We start from the raw sequence: 12,457 nt of genomic DNA on the forward strand, positions 1-12,457 counted from the left end.
TGGGGTTAGGGTTTTTTATTTTCGGGTTTGTTGGATGAATAATGGCTGATTTCTCAATTAATTATCTTCATATAATATTATACAAGGCTTCTAACTTGTGGGCTTGGGTTGGGCCTTGAGTTGTAGCTTTAAAACTTGACCAACAAGTCCTGTAGAATCTTCCAAATTGACTCTTTTTTCACCATCTTTCATAAACCTACAATTAACATTTAAACTTTGTAAATTATTGCACTTAGCCCCCAATACTTTCATAAAATAAACAAATAAGCATAAAAACCATGATAAAATCATAAGGAAAGTAAGTGTGTTTTACTACACATCAAACATCCCCATACTTAAACCTTTTTCGTCCCTGAAAAAGATTTGACTGCGGTTGGATCAGAATCGGAATATCAAAGTTAAATCAAACATATTTATATTTTAAAGCTCAGAAAAACGCAAAAACCGCGATCATCGATATTGTTGTCCACCTAAACCCATGCCTTAATCTTTACCGGGACAAATAAGATCCGACAATAATATTACTTAGTGGTTTACACAATTAAGACCCGCTTATTTTCTGCTTTTACTGGACCAGACCACCCCAACTTGACTTAAACGTTAAAATTAGCAGAATTAAAACTTTGTTGCTCAATATTTATGAATAGTTAAGACGATCAAGGGTATTGTTTAGCCACCTAAGCTTAAGCATCAAAGTCTACCAAGCAGCCATTAGATATGATTAAGGTTCAATTAATTTATAGCTAGTGCTCCCCACAACATGACATACCCCCGTTATCAAGCAATACACCAAATCCATCACCATAGGTGAGTATGCAAAATTTCATCTGTAGGGCTTACATGTAGCGTGTCCCTTGTGGTCCGTTTCTTAATGGTAATGAGACGCGAGCAAGGGGACCCCACATGGCTAACAGCGTGGATGATCAAGTCTGTAGTGTATTTGTACTTTTGTACTTTTTGTGATCATGTTTATAGACTTATAGGGGTTTGCTCTTTGGCTTTATTTTTAAATATCCACAACCCCACTTAGGAACTGTGAATACCCAGATAAATAGATTGCATACAGACCCATGGTCTCCGGACCCCAAGCATCCCATCAATACAGGATTTAAGGTTATAAAACCATACGCCAATGAGGTGTAAAACACTAAACTAGCAGTTTAAGATTTATATCACAGGCTACACGGCATACTCTAACGTTAAACCTACCCAAGCATCATATGATAACGTATTCAAATTTTTAAAACTCATGATATTTTCACTTTTTTTTTCATACCAAAATTTGAGGCTTGAGTATGGCCCGACCTTTCATTGCTTATTTTCCACGGACAAAACGCTTTACCCACAAAAGATTTCCGTTTTAACCGTTTTATCAAATTTGCCCTTTCATTTTCAAGGCTGAGCCTACCGACACATCCCAAGTTAAATGCGTTCTCTTTTATTTATCTCATATTATTAGTAGTTTGAAAAACCGATTTCCGATAAATATCATCATCTCCCACTTTAATGCAACAGAAGCTAAAAACAAGGGACATTTTTTTTATTTTTTTTATTTTATCAAACTTGAACAACGTACAAAAACGAAAAACAAGTGAAAAATTTTTATTTTTAAAATTTTTTAATTTTTTTATTATTATTATTATTATTATATATTTTTTTCTACAATTAAGTAAAATAAATTCCCATCCCCACACTTAGAACGAAATCGTCCTCGATGAGAACAAGGAAAAGAAATAAAATGAAAATAAAACGTAAAGCATAAAATTAAAACTTGAAAGAACAGAAATTAAAATAGAGAACGGGTTACTCCCCTTGTTTAGATGCAGATTCTTCATCAGCTGTGTATGATTCGAACGAACGACCGTATAGCATTTCATTCGCGGCCGCAACCTTGGGTGAACCAGTTCCAAAACGCCATCAGAGCTACCATGCGCATAATAATACCTGTAACAACTCAAACTCGCTCGCATGTAGCGGCGTACGAAACAGAAAACAAAAACATAAGAAGTAAACATATTTTTGTGTTTTTGAATTTTTTAATTTTTTTTGATTTTTATTAAATATTTAATTTTTTGTATTTTTATGTTTTTATAAATATAAATAAAAATAAAACAAATAAAAATAGATAATAAGGAGAATCATAATACAAACTCTACAACTCGGGCTGTCTCCCGAGTGATGCATCCATCACGTCTATTCCTCGGTGAATGAGTCAAGGTAGAACACCTCGACTGTCTGATCAGTTATCGGCTCTCCTATGTAGTGCTTCAATCTATGGCCGTTCACCTTAAACTTCCCGCTTCGATCTTGTATCTCAATCGTGCCATACGGGAAAACCTCAGTGACCGTGAATGGTCCCGACCATCGGGATTTCAACTTTCCCGGGAATAACCTCAACCGTGAGTTATACAGTAAAACCTTATCCCCACACTTAATTGCTTATTACCCTTCAATTTCCTGTCATGCAGTTCCTTCGTATGCTCCTTATACCGAAATGATTGTGCATATGCGTGATCCCGGAGCTCCTCTAATTCGTGTAATTGATGGAAACGATTACCGTCTGCAGCGGGTAAATCAAGATTAACCCTTTGAAGGGCCCATGAAGCGTGGTGTTCCAATTCAACAGGAAGATGACAGGCCTTTCCATAAATCATCCGAAATGGTGTGGTACCAGTCGGAGTCTTGTAGGCTGTACGGAAGGCCCACAGAGCGTCATCTAATTTGTCGGACCAATCCCGACGATTTGAACCAACCGTTTTCTCGAGAATACGTTTGATTCCCCGATTACTCACTTCTACTTGCCCACTAGTCTGTGGGTGGTAGGCGGTCGTAAGCCGATGGGTGACCCCATAACGCTTCAACGCCTTATCCATCTGCGAGTTGCAAAAGTGAGTACCTCGATCACTGATCAAGGCTTTCGGGACTCCAAAACGAGCAAATAGACTTTTTAGAAAACGGACTACCACTCGGGCATCATTGGTGGGTAGAGCTTTGGCCTCAACCCACTTAGACACGTAATCGACGGCCACGAGTATGTATTTGTTTCCACGCGAAGATGGAAACGGTCCCATGAAATCAATACCCCAAATATCAAAAACCTCACAAACTTGAATGGCATTCTGGGGCATTTCGTTTCGCGAAGAAATGTTGCCGACACGCTGGCAACGATCGCAACTCTTAACGAACAGGTGAGCATCCTTAAAAATAGACGGCCAGTAAAAACCAGAATCAAAGACTTTCTTTGCGTAGAATTCACACCGTGGTGACCTCCAGTCGGTCCCACATGACAATGGCTCAAAATTTTCCATCCTTCCTGACATCCACACACCTTCTAATAAGCTGATCGGCACCAATGCGGAAAATATATGGATCGTCCCAAAGGTAAAATTTGATGTCAGCAAAGAATTTCTTCTTTTTCTGGTAAGGCATCTTTGGGAGGTATCCGTCAGCGAGATAGTTCGCGAAATCAGCAAACCATGGAAAACCTTCCTCTTGTGCAGTAACAAACATCAGACTCTCCGTCGGAAAATGATCGTCGATCCTAACTCCCGAATCTCCTAAATCAACTCCCTCTAGACGTGAAAGATGATCAGCCGCCACATTCTCGGCCCCCTTTTTATCACGGATCTCTATATAGAACTCTTGAAGCAACAGGATCCATCGGATAAGACGAGGCTTAACATCCTGCTTGCTGAAAAGATATCTAACAACGGCATGATCCGTATAAACAATCGTTTTGGACAAAACCAGATAGGACCTAAATTTGTCGAAAGCGAACACCACAGCTAAAAGCTCTTTTTCGGTGGTGGTAAAGCTTTCCTGTGCGCCATTTAAGGTCCGGCTCGCATAATAGATCGGATGGAAATTTTTATCCTTCCGTTGTCCAAGAACCGCTCCGACTGCGAAGTCGCTTGCGTCACACATCAACTCGAATGGTAACGACCAGTCGGGAGCAACCATGATCGGGGCGTTAACTAGTTTGTCTTTTAGAAGATCAAACGCCTCGATACACTGCTCAGAAAAAATAAATGGAGCATCCTTCTCCAAAAGTTTGGTCATGGGTCTCGCGATTTTAGAAAAATCTTTGATGAACCGGCGGTAGAACCCAGCATAACCTAGAAAGCTACGAATTGATCTCAAAGAAGTAGGTGGAGGAAGATTAGAAATGGTCTCGACCTTTGCCCGGTCAACCTCTATCCCCGCACTTGAGATTCGATGACCTAGAACAATGCCCTCGCGAACCATGAAATGACATTTCTCCCAGTTAAGGACTAGGTTGGTGTCAACGCAGCGAGACATCATCCTCTCGAGATTTGATAAACAATGATCGAAGGAACTCCCAAATACGGAAAAATCGTCCATGAACACCTCCATGGAGTCCTCGATCATATCATGGAAAATGGCCACCATACACCTCTGGAATGTGGCCGGAGCGTTACAAAGTCCGAACGGCATACGTTTGTAAGCAAACGTTCCGTAAGGGCAGGTGAAAGTGGTTTTCTCCTGGTCGTCGGGAGCTATCGGAACCTGGAAGTACCAGGAGAAACCATCTAGGAAGCAGTAGTACTGCTGACCTGCTAAACGCTCTAACATCTGATCAATGAATGGAAGAGGATAGTGGTCTTTCCTTGTGGCATCATTCAATCGGCGATAGTCGATGCAGACTCGCCATCCTGTCACAGTCCTCGTGGGAATAAGCTCGTTCCTCTCGTTGGTGATGACAGTCATGCCACCCTTTTTAGGAACCACTTGGACTGGACTCACCCAAGCACTATCAAAAATGGGGAAAATGATCCCCGCATCAAGGAGTTTAATGATCTCCTTCTTTACGACCTCTTGCATTTTCGGATTAAGCCGTCGTTGCGGCTGGACGACAGTTTTGAAATTTTCTTCCATGAGGATTTTATGAGTGCAAAACGAAGGGTTGATACCCTTGATGTCGATAATCTTCCAAGCAATAGCCTCCTTGTGCTCTCGTAGCACCCTCAACAACTTCTCCTTCTCGACCTCGGTCAACGCAGATGCAATGATAACCGGAAGCTTCCTCTCTTCATCTAAAAAAGCATACTCAAGGTGGGAAGGTAAATCCTTAAGCTCTAAGGAAAGAGGAGGACTCTCGACTGAAGGTCGGTCCATCGGATCGTCTCGTACGATCTCAGCAGACACGCCAGATTCAGGGGTATGCGACTCGGTGTCGTCATTTAAGGACTGATTGGTTACTGCAACCATTTCAATCTCCGGAATCTCCCTATCGAGAATCTGGGTGTCGGAGGCAGATCCTCCACAAATTTCGCTGAAAAACTCCCCGACATGCTCCATGATGGTATCAATGAAGTATAAGGAGTCATCAACAGACTTGGGGTGTTTCAGTGACTGTCGAACGTCAAAGGTGACGTTCTCATCCCCAACTCTTAAGATTAATTTACCCTCGCAGACATCGATCAATGCCTGTGCAGTGGCAAGGAATGGCCGGCCCAAGATGAGTGGGACACTATCGTCATCTTTCATGTCAAGGATGACAAAGTCCACCGGGAAGATGAACTTGTCGACACGAACAAGCATGTTCTCGACCACCCCTCGGGGGTATTTCACAGAACGATCAGCAAGCTGGATACTCATACGGGTAGGTCTCGGTTCGCCTAGACCCAACTTGCGATACACGGAATACGGCATGAGATTAATACTGGCACCAAGATCCGCCAGCGCATGGACGGCCGTATTATCACTCAAGATGCAGGGAATTGTGAAACTCCCAGGATCAGACATCTTTTCTGGTAACTTTCTCTACAAGACTGCAGAGCAACCAGCACTCAGAGGAATGGAAGAGACTTCGGCTAACTTCTCTTTGTTCGAAAGAATATCCTTAAGAAACTTTGCGTATTTGGGCATTTGCGTAAGTGCCTCAAGGAAAGGAATATTAAGATGAAGTTGCTTCAGAAGATCAAGAAATTTGGAGTTTTGCTCCTCGTCTCTATCCCTATGGACTCTCCTGGGAAATGGGAGTCTAGGTTTGTAGGCTCTCGGTGGTGTGCTGGGTAATGGTTGGTTCTCGGCCTGTGCTGAACTTCCGGGGCTGTGCCTCTGATGCACCTTGGCCGGTGGAGATTCCAACTGAATCTCCTCGTCTACCTGCTCCTCTACATCTACCGCAGGCTCGTTAACAAATCCTCTCGTCGCCTTTTGAATCACGGGCTCGCTACGTGCCCCTGCACCGCTCCTTGTTGTCACAGCCTTTGCAAACGCCTTCGGATTTTGTTCAGTGTTTCTTGGAAGTGTACCTGGCGACCTCTCATTTAGACGACTTGCTATCTCTCCCATTTGACGCTCAAGATTTTGAATTGACGCTCCTTGATTTCTCATGAATGAATCGTGCTCCCGGAATTTCTCTTGAGTTTCTTTGTGACGGGAGTCCTCTCGAGTCATAAGTTGCGACAGCATCTTGTGTCTGCTGTGCCATCATCTCCTCTAACGTGGGCTTATTCTCCCCACTACTCGGTCCCTCACCGGAATCCTGGAATAGGCTCTGACGTTGCTGGAAGCCGAACTGATTTCCGTTCCTCCGGTTGGAATTTTGGTTACCTCTCCACCCCGAATTATAAGAATTGAAAGAATGTTGATTTCGGTTTGGATTATTAACGAAGTCGATTGCCTCCTCCTGGAAATCTACCGGGCACTGAACAGTATCATGTCCCCCTCTACAGATCTCGCATAACATACTTTTCACCTGCAAGTCCTTTACAATCTTTGTTTCTCTCGGGTCGTCCCACACGACTCTCCCTCTCTGTTTCTCTCTAGACAATTGAACTTAACACACAAAACTCTAACTTTTCTGGATTCTCAAACCTAAACAAGACACACATATATATATAAACAACTTCACGGGCTTGGGCCTGTAGGCGAAGTTGTTACAACTTCGCCTATGGCGAAGTTTTCCTAACTTCGCACTTCGTTTTCGCTTAACAGAATTGCATAGCGACGGTCACAAAATGCACCAACAGACTCCCCTTTGACCGTTGCTCTCAATTCTAACAAACACAAAAGATCATCTGTTACAAAACATGCACCAACAGACTCCCTCTTAACTGATGATCTTCTGTTTGCTCTTCAACCAGCCGTGTCTGAAACTGTCGTGTAGCTTCACAAATCTACCAATCACCCAGCGTCTTCCATATCAGATCTCCCCTTCAGTGTAAGCTTCTCCGACTATATAGATTGAGGTCTTTGAAATGCATGCATCCCCGTGCCTAATTGATCATCTCAACCAATCACGTGAGTCCTTCTGACTTCCCCAACACGTGAAGTTCTTCTAACTTCACTAACACGTGAAGTTGGGCTCCCTCCACAACTTCACCAACACGTCGGCATACGATAAGGTTTAATCTTCAACTACTCAACATCAAGTGATCAATTTCATCACAAAACCACCTTGACAGAATCTAACACACATGACCATTAATTAATCCGAAGCATCTTCAATCACCAGGGATAACGATCAAGAACATAAACACGTTAATTCCCGATTAAATCCAACTTGTTCCAGAATTTTCACTTTAATAAATAAGCATCACGTTTCAGGATCCAATTCTCGAACGCCTTGAAAATAACATAAATAATATGCTCTGACCGCAATCCAGTAATGACGAAAACCTTCAGTTCAATTTGACTTTCTTCAGTTGGTCAACCTCGAACAACAACTATTTCATTGCCCACAAACACCCAAATATGTGTCAATATCCAGTTTCAATCAATATCCCATTCACAACCTCAACTCCAAATCCAGAGTTGACACGTATTTGTTCACACGTAAGACCAAGAGATAACAAGTTTCACTCGTTGACTGAACAACGTCTTCGGTCTCACAATAATCGTGTACACCTGGCCATACAGACGAAAACTCCAAACAATTTTTTTATTTTTTAACTTCGCCTAAAAGTCAACTTCGCCCCTCCTTAACTTCGCCTGTCCATAACTTCGCCTGGCCATAACTTCGCCTGGCCATAACTTCGCCTGGCTATAACTTCGCCTAGCTGCTAACTTCGCCTAAACCCTAAAATTTAAGCGACAACTTCGCCTGAACCCCATAACTTCGCCTGCGGCGGCTGTTCGGCCAGAAACGCATCAGAAACGTGCCAGAAACACCAAAACGCAGATCTCGAACCATAGCATAAGAGCCTAAGGCTCTGATACCACTTGTAAGTCCCCGCGGGGCGTCGCCGATCGATACGAGATCCGCACGAGGTCTAGGAGTGCGGAATCCTCCTAGACTCGTTTATTGGTGTAGAAGACGAAGAACACGATTACACACAAACAAACACACGAACAAACACACGAATGGGATAAACACATCTGCAGATCTTTTATATAATAACCAAACACGTTACATACCGAACATAAACAGAAATGACGGCCGACCCGAGGTGAGCTCTACCTCGGGTCGTCCCACACGACTCTCCCTCACTGTTTCTCTCTAGATAATTGAACTTAACACACAAAACTCTAACTTTTCTGGATTCCCAAACCTAAACAAGACACACATATATATATATATATAAACAACTTCACGGGCTTGGGCCTGTAGGCGAAGTTGTTATAACTTCGCCTAAGGCGAAGTTGTTCGCAGAAGTTGTTACAACTTCCCCTATGGAGAAGTTGTTACAACTTCTCCTATGGCGAAGTTGTCCTAACTTCGCACTTCGTTTTCGCTTAACAGAATTGCATAGCGACGGTCACAAAATGCACCAACATAAACCCTCCAAGTTCTCTTTTTCTTGCCTTTTTTTCCACATCTTTCCATAACCTACACAAAACATTTCAACTTTGTAAAACTTTGCACTTAACCCCCTAAACTTACATAAATTTGATATTAAATCATTAAAACATCATAAAATTGCAAGGAAATATAAGTGTGTTATTCAACACATCAAACATCCCCACACTTAAACCTTTTTCGTCCCTGAAAAAGTCTAATGCAGTTGGATCAGAATCGAAAAATCAAAGTCAAATCAAACATATAGGTTATATTTTAAAGCTCAGAAAAACGTAAAAACCGCGATCATCGATATTGTTGTCCACCTAAACCCATGCCTTAATCTTTAACGGGACAAATAAGATCCGAAAATAATATTACTTAGTGGTTTACACACTTAAGACCCGCTTATTTTCTGCTTTTACCGGACCAGACCACCCCAACTTGACTTAAACCTCAAAATTAGCAGAATTAAAACTTTGTTGCTCCATATTTATGAATAGTTAAGACGATCAAGGGTATTGTTTATCCACATAAGCTTAAGCATCAAAGTCTACCAAGCAGCCATTAGATATGATTAAGGTTCAATTATTTATAGCCAGTGCTCCCCATAACATGACATACCCCCGTTATCAAGCAATACCCCAAATCCTTCACCATAGGTGAGTTTGCAAAATTTTATCTGTAGGGTTTACATGTAGCGTGTGACAATCGTCAATTTCAGGTTAACTCCGTTAACTCAACTCCGTCAATTCAAACTTAAGATCATTGAATCTATAACGCACACCTCATTACATTTAAACTAGGGTTTAAATGACGCTTAACACTTACTACATGTGTAGTCTTTCGGGAATTGCACCGAAACGCAAACGAGTTGACGCAAACGATTGGTGAATAAACGAAAAACGTCAAAACAGTAATTATGTGATAATTATGTGTTAGACTTATGTGTTGTGTGATAACATCGTTATAAACACTAACTCAAGATGTAAACAAGTTAGTTTAAGCTAGATAAGTAATACTTAGAAGTGGAGGGGCCAAAGTGTAACATAGATTATTATAAATAATAATAATAATAAACCCTAACTTGTTATTTCTCTCCCTACACAAACCGATCAGCCCCCCCCCCCCTGGCTCCTTGGCTGCCGTCGACATACACACACATACATACAACAAATTTCAAGCTTTTGATTCAAGATTAAGGTGCTAGGAAGGTATAATCAACTATTCTATGCATCCTTTACACTTAATCTTGACTTTTATTGGGTTAATTACAAACCCTAGATGCCGATTTTTATATGTTAGTGTGTTCATATGATTTTGTTTGATTTGATGATATATTGATGATGATTTGATAACTAGAATTGATATTGTTACATGTTAATTGTTGTGTCTTTGATTTGAGTTCAAACAAAAACCCTAACCATGTATGTAATGTGTAATTGATGTGCATGGATAGTGATTATGGAGTCTAGAGTGTTATATGAATGAATTATGGTTCATAGATAGTTAATATGTTGAGTTTGGATGCAAACAGTTTCTGGACAGATTGTGTTATTGATGTTTAATTGACTGTAACGAGGTGTAAATTTGAAAATTGGTTGAGATTATTGATACTACAGTAAACTAGGTTGAGTCTAGTTTCTAAAGAATATAAATTTGTAATTTTTGGACAAGTAAAGGTTAACTTTTATGATTTTACAAAAAGATTGTGCAAAGCTGAGTTGTTAGACCTACTGTTAGGTTGTTTTGTAAAGGTTATATCTCATGAACTACGAGACCAATTGGGTTGGTTCCACTTCTGGAAGTTGACTTATTGAGTTAGGAACCTAACCCAAGTGGTCTTGCATTTATTGGATTTTTCGTTTAACAGGAATTTCAAATAACATTCTGTTGCGCATGAATTTGACTGTTATGAGTTTGCTGTAATGATTTGATGATTGTGAGAAACCTATGTGGAATAAAAATAGAATAAAATATGTTCTGGAAACCTAAGACATATATTCTTTTGTGATGATTTTTGGTAAATTAATTGTTATGCTGTGATCAGTGAGATAGTACAATCTTTCAAGTAGAATTTCTGTCTCGGTGAAACTAGCTGCTGAGTTTTGTGAAAATGCATGAAACATGATACTTGCTATATAATTGTTATGTTTTGACCAAATTGCCCTTGCGGGGAATAATTGCTAATTGATTGTCATGATTTGACCAAATTGCCCTCGTGGGGAATAATGGCTAGTTAATTGTTATGTGTTGACCAAATTGCCCTTACGGGGAGTAATTGCTAGTGATGTACTTTATGAATACATGACACGTAAATGATTGCTTACACATGTAACGTATCACAAATACACATGTTAAAGTCACACACGATTCACAAACGAAACACGAAACATGTTATGTGCATAGGTATTATGTGCCGGGTCTAGAGACTCGATAATATTCCGACACTTAGAAAATCTCCTTGTTGTTTTAGAACGCTAGAGAGAGAGAGAGTTTTCTGTGACGCGCATCACTTGGTGATTTAATTTGGGAATTTCTTCGCAAACAGTGAGTTTCACTTTCCCCTTTTAAACTTTTTAAACGCTTTTGACTTGGGGGAGATAACATACTCCGAAAACGCATTTAAGATTTTTTTAATATAGATTATATATCACTTGTAAAGACTAAGTGGCAAACGCGTTAACTAAAGTCCTTCATTCACATCGAACCGTTTAATATTGGATAATAGCGAGTCATTGTTGAGTAGTACTACTGGGTTTGACAAACCCCACCCAACGCTAAACTCGACTGGAGGTCGAGTGGGTGTAATCTTGGCTAAACACATACCATGGTCTGGATGACCTGGTGGCAAGGCAAATGATAAACAGTCAGCTTCGGTGTCGAACACTTAGTGATACTTGTTTTATAGGCTAGCTACCTATAGATATATAATTGACATAACATTATCTGGTAACGCAAAACGCTGTAACGCAAAATGCTGAACGCAAACGCTAAATGCTTTATTTTTATTTAAACTTGTGAACTCACCAACCTTGAGTTGACACTTTTAGTATGTTATTCTCAGGTAGCCGAGGCGGGCGCGCGGTTTAGGATCATGCATTGCTTGAAACACTTTTAATTATGCAAATTTATTTTAAACTGTGATCATTGGGTTTTAAGTCGTCCTGCGTGACGCAACATTGGTTTCTATGGTTTTACGCTTCCGCATTTAATTACTCGTAAACGTTTTCATGGTTTTGAAACTTTGTTTTATGGTTTGATTATAACTAATGATTCCGATCCTGTTAGTTCACACCCTCTGACGGTAAAACTCTGTTAGTGGATTTTGAGGGTGTGACAGAGCGTGTCCCTTGTGGTCCGTTTCTTAATGGTAATGAGACGCGAGCAAGGGGACCCCACATGACTAACAGCGTGGATGATCAAGTCTGTAGTGTATTTGTACTTTCGTACTGTTGTGATCATGTTTATAGACTTAAAAGGGTTTGCTCTTTGGCTTTATTTTAAATATTCACAACCCCACTTAGGAATTGTGAATACCCAGCTAAATAGATTGCATTCAGACCCATGGTCTCCGGACCCGAAGCATCCCATCAATACAGGATTTAAGGTTATAAAACCATACGCCGATGAGGTGTAAAACACTAAACTATCATTTTAAGATTTATATCACAGGTTACACGGCATACTCTAACGTTAAACCTACCCAAG

The 12,457-nt window shown here is 40.7% G+C and overlaps 1 pseudogene; it reads right to left on the reverse strand.

Annotated features, from left to right (window-relative positions):
• Positions 1-2,193: 2,193 nt before the first annotated feature.
• Positions 2,194-12,457, reverse strand: part of LOC143626435 (uncharacterized) — a 104,725-nt pseudogene continuing 94,461 nt past the window's right edge.

The sequence above is a fragment of the Bidens hawaiensis genome, unplaced genomic scaffold (assembly GCF_021521415.1).
Source record: "Bidens hawaiensis isolate Kalapana, Puna unplaced genomic scaffold, B.hawaiensis_p1.1 tig00004364_1, whole genome shotgun sequence".
Lineage (NCBI taxonomy): Eukaryota > Viridiplantae > Streptophyta > Magnoliopsida > Asterales > Asteraceae > Bidens > Bidens hawaiensis.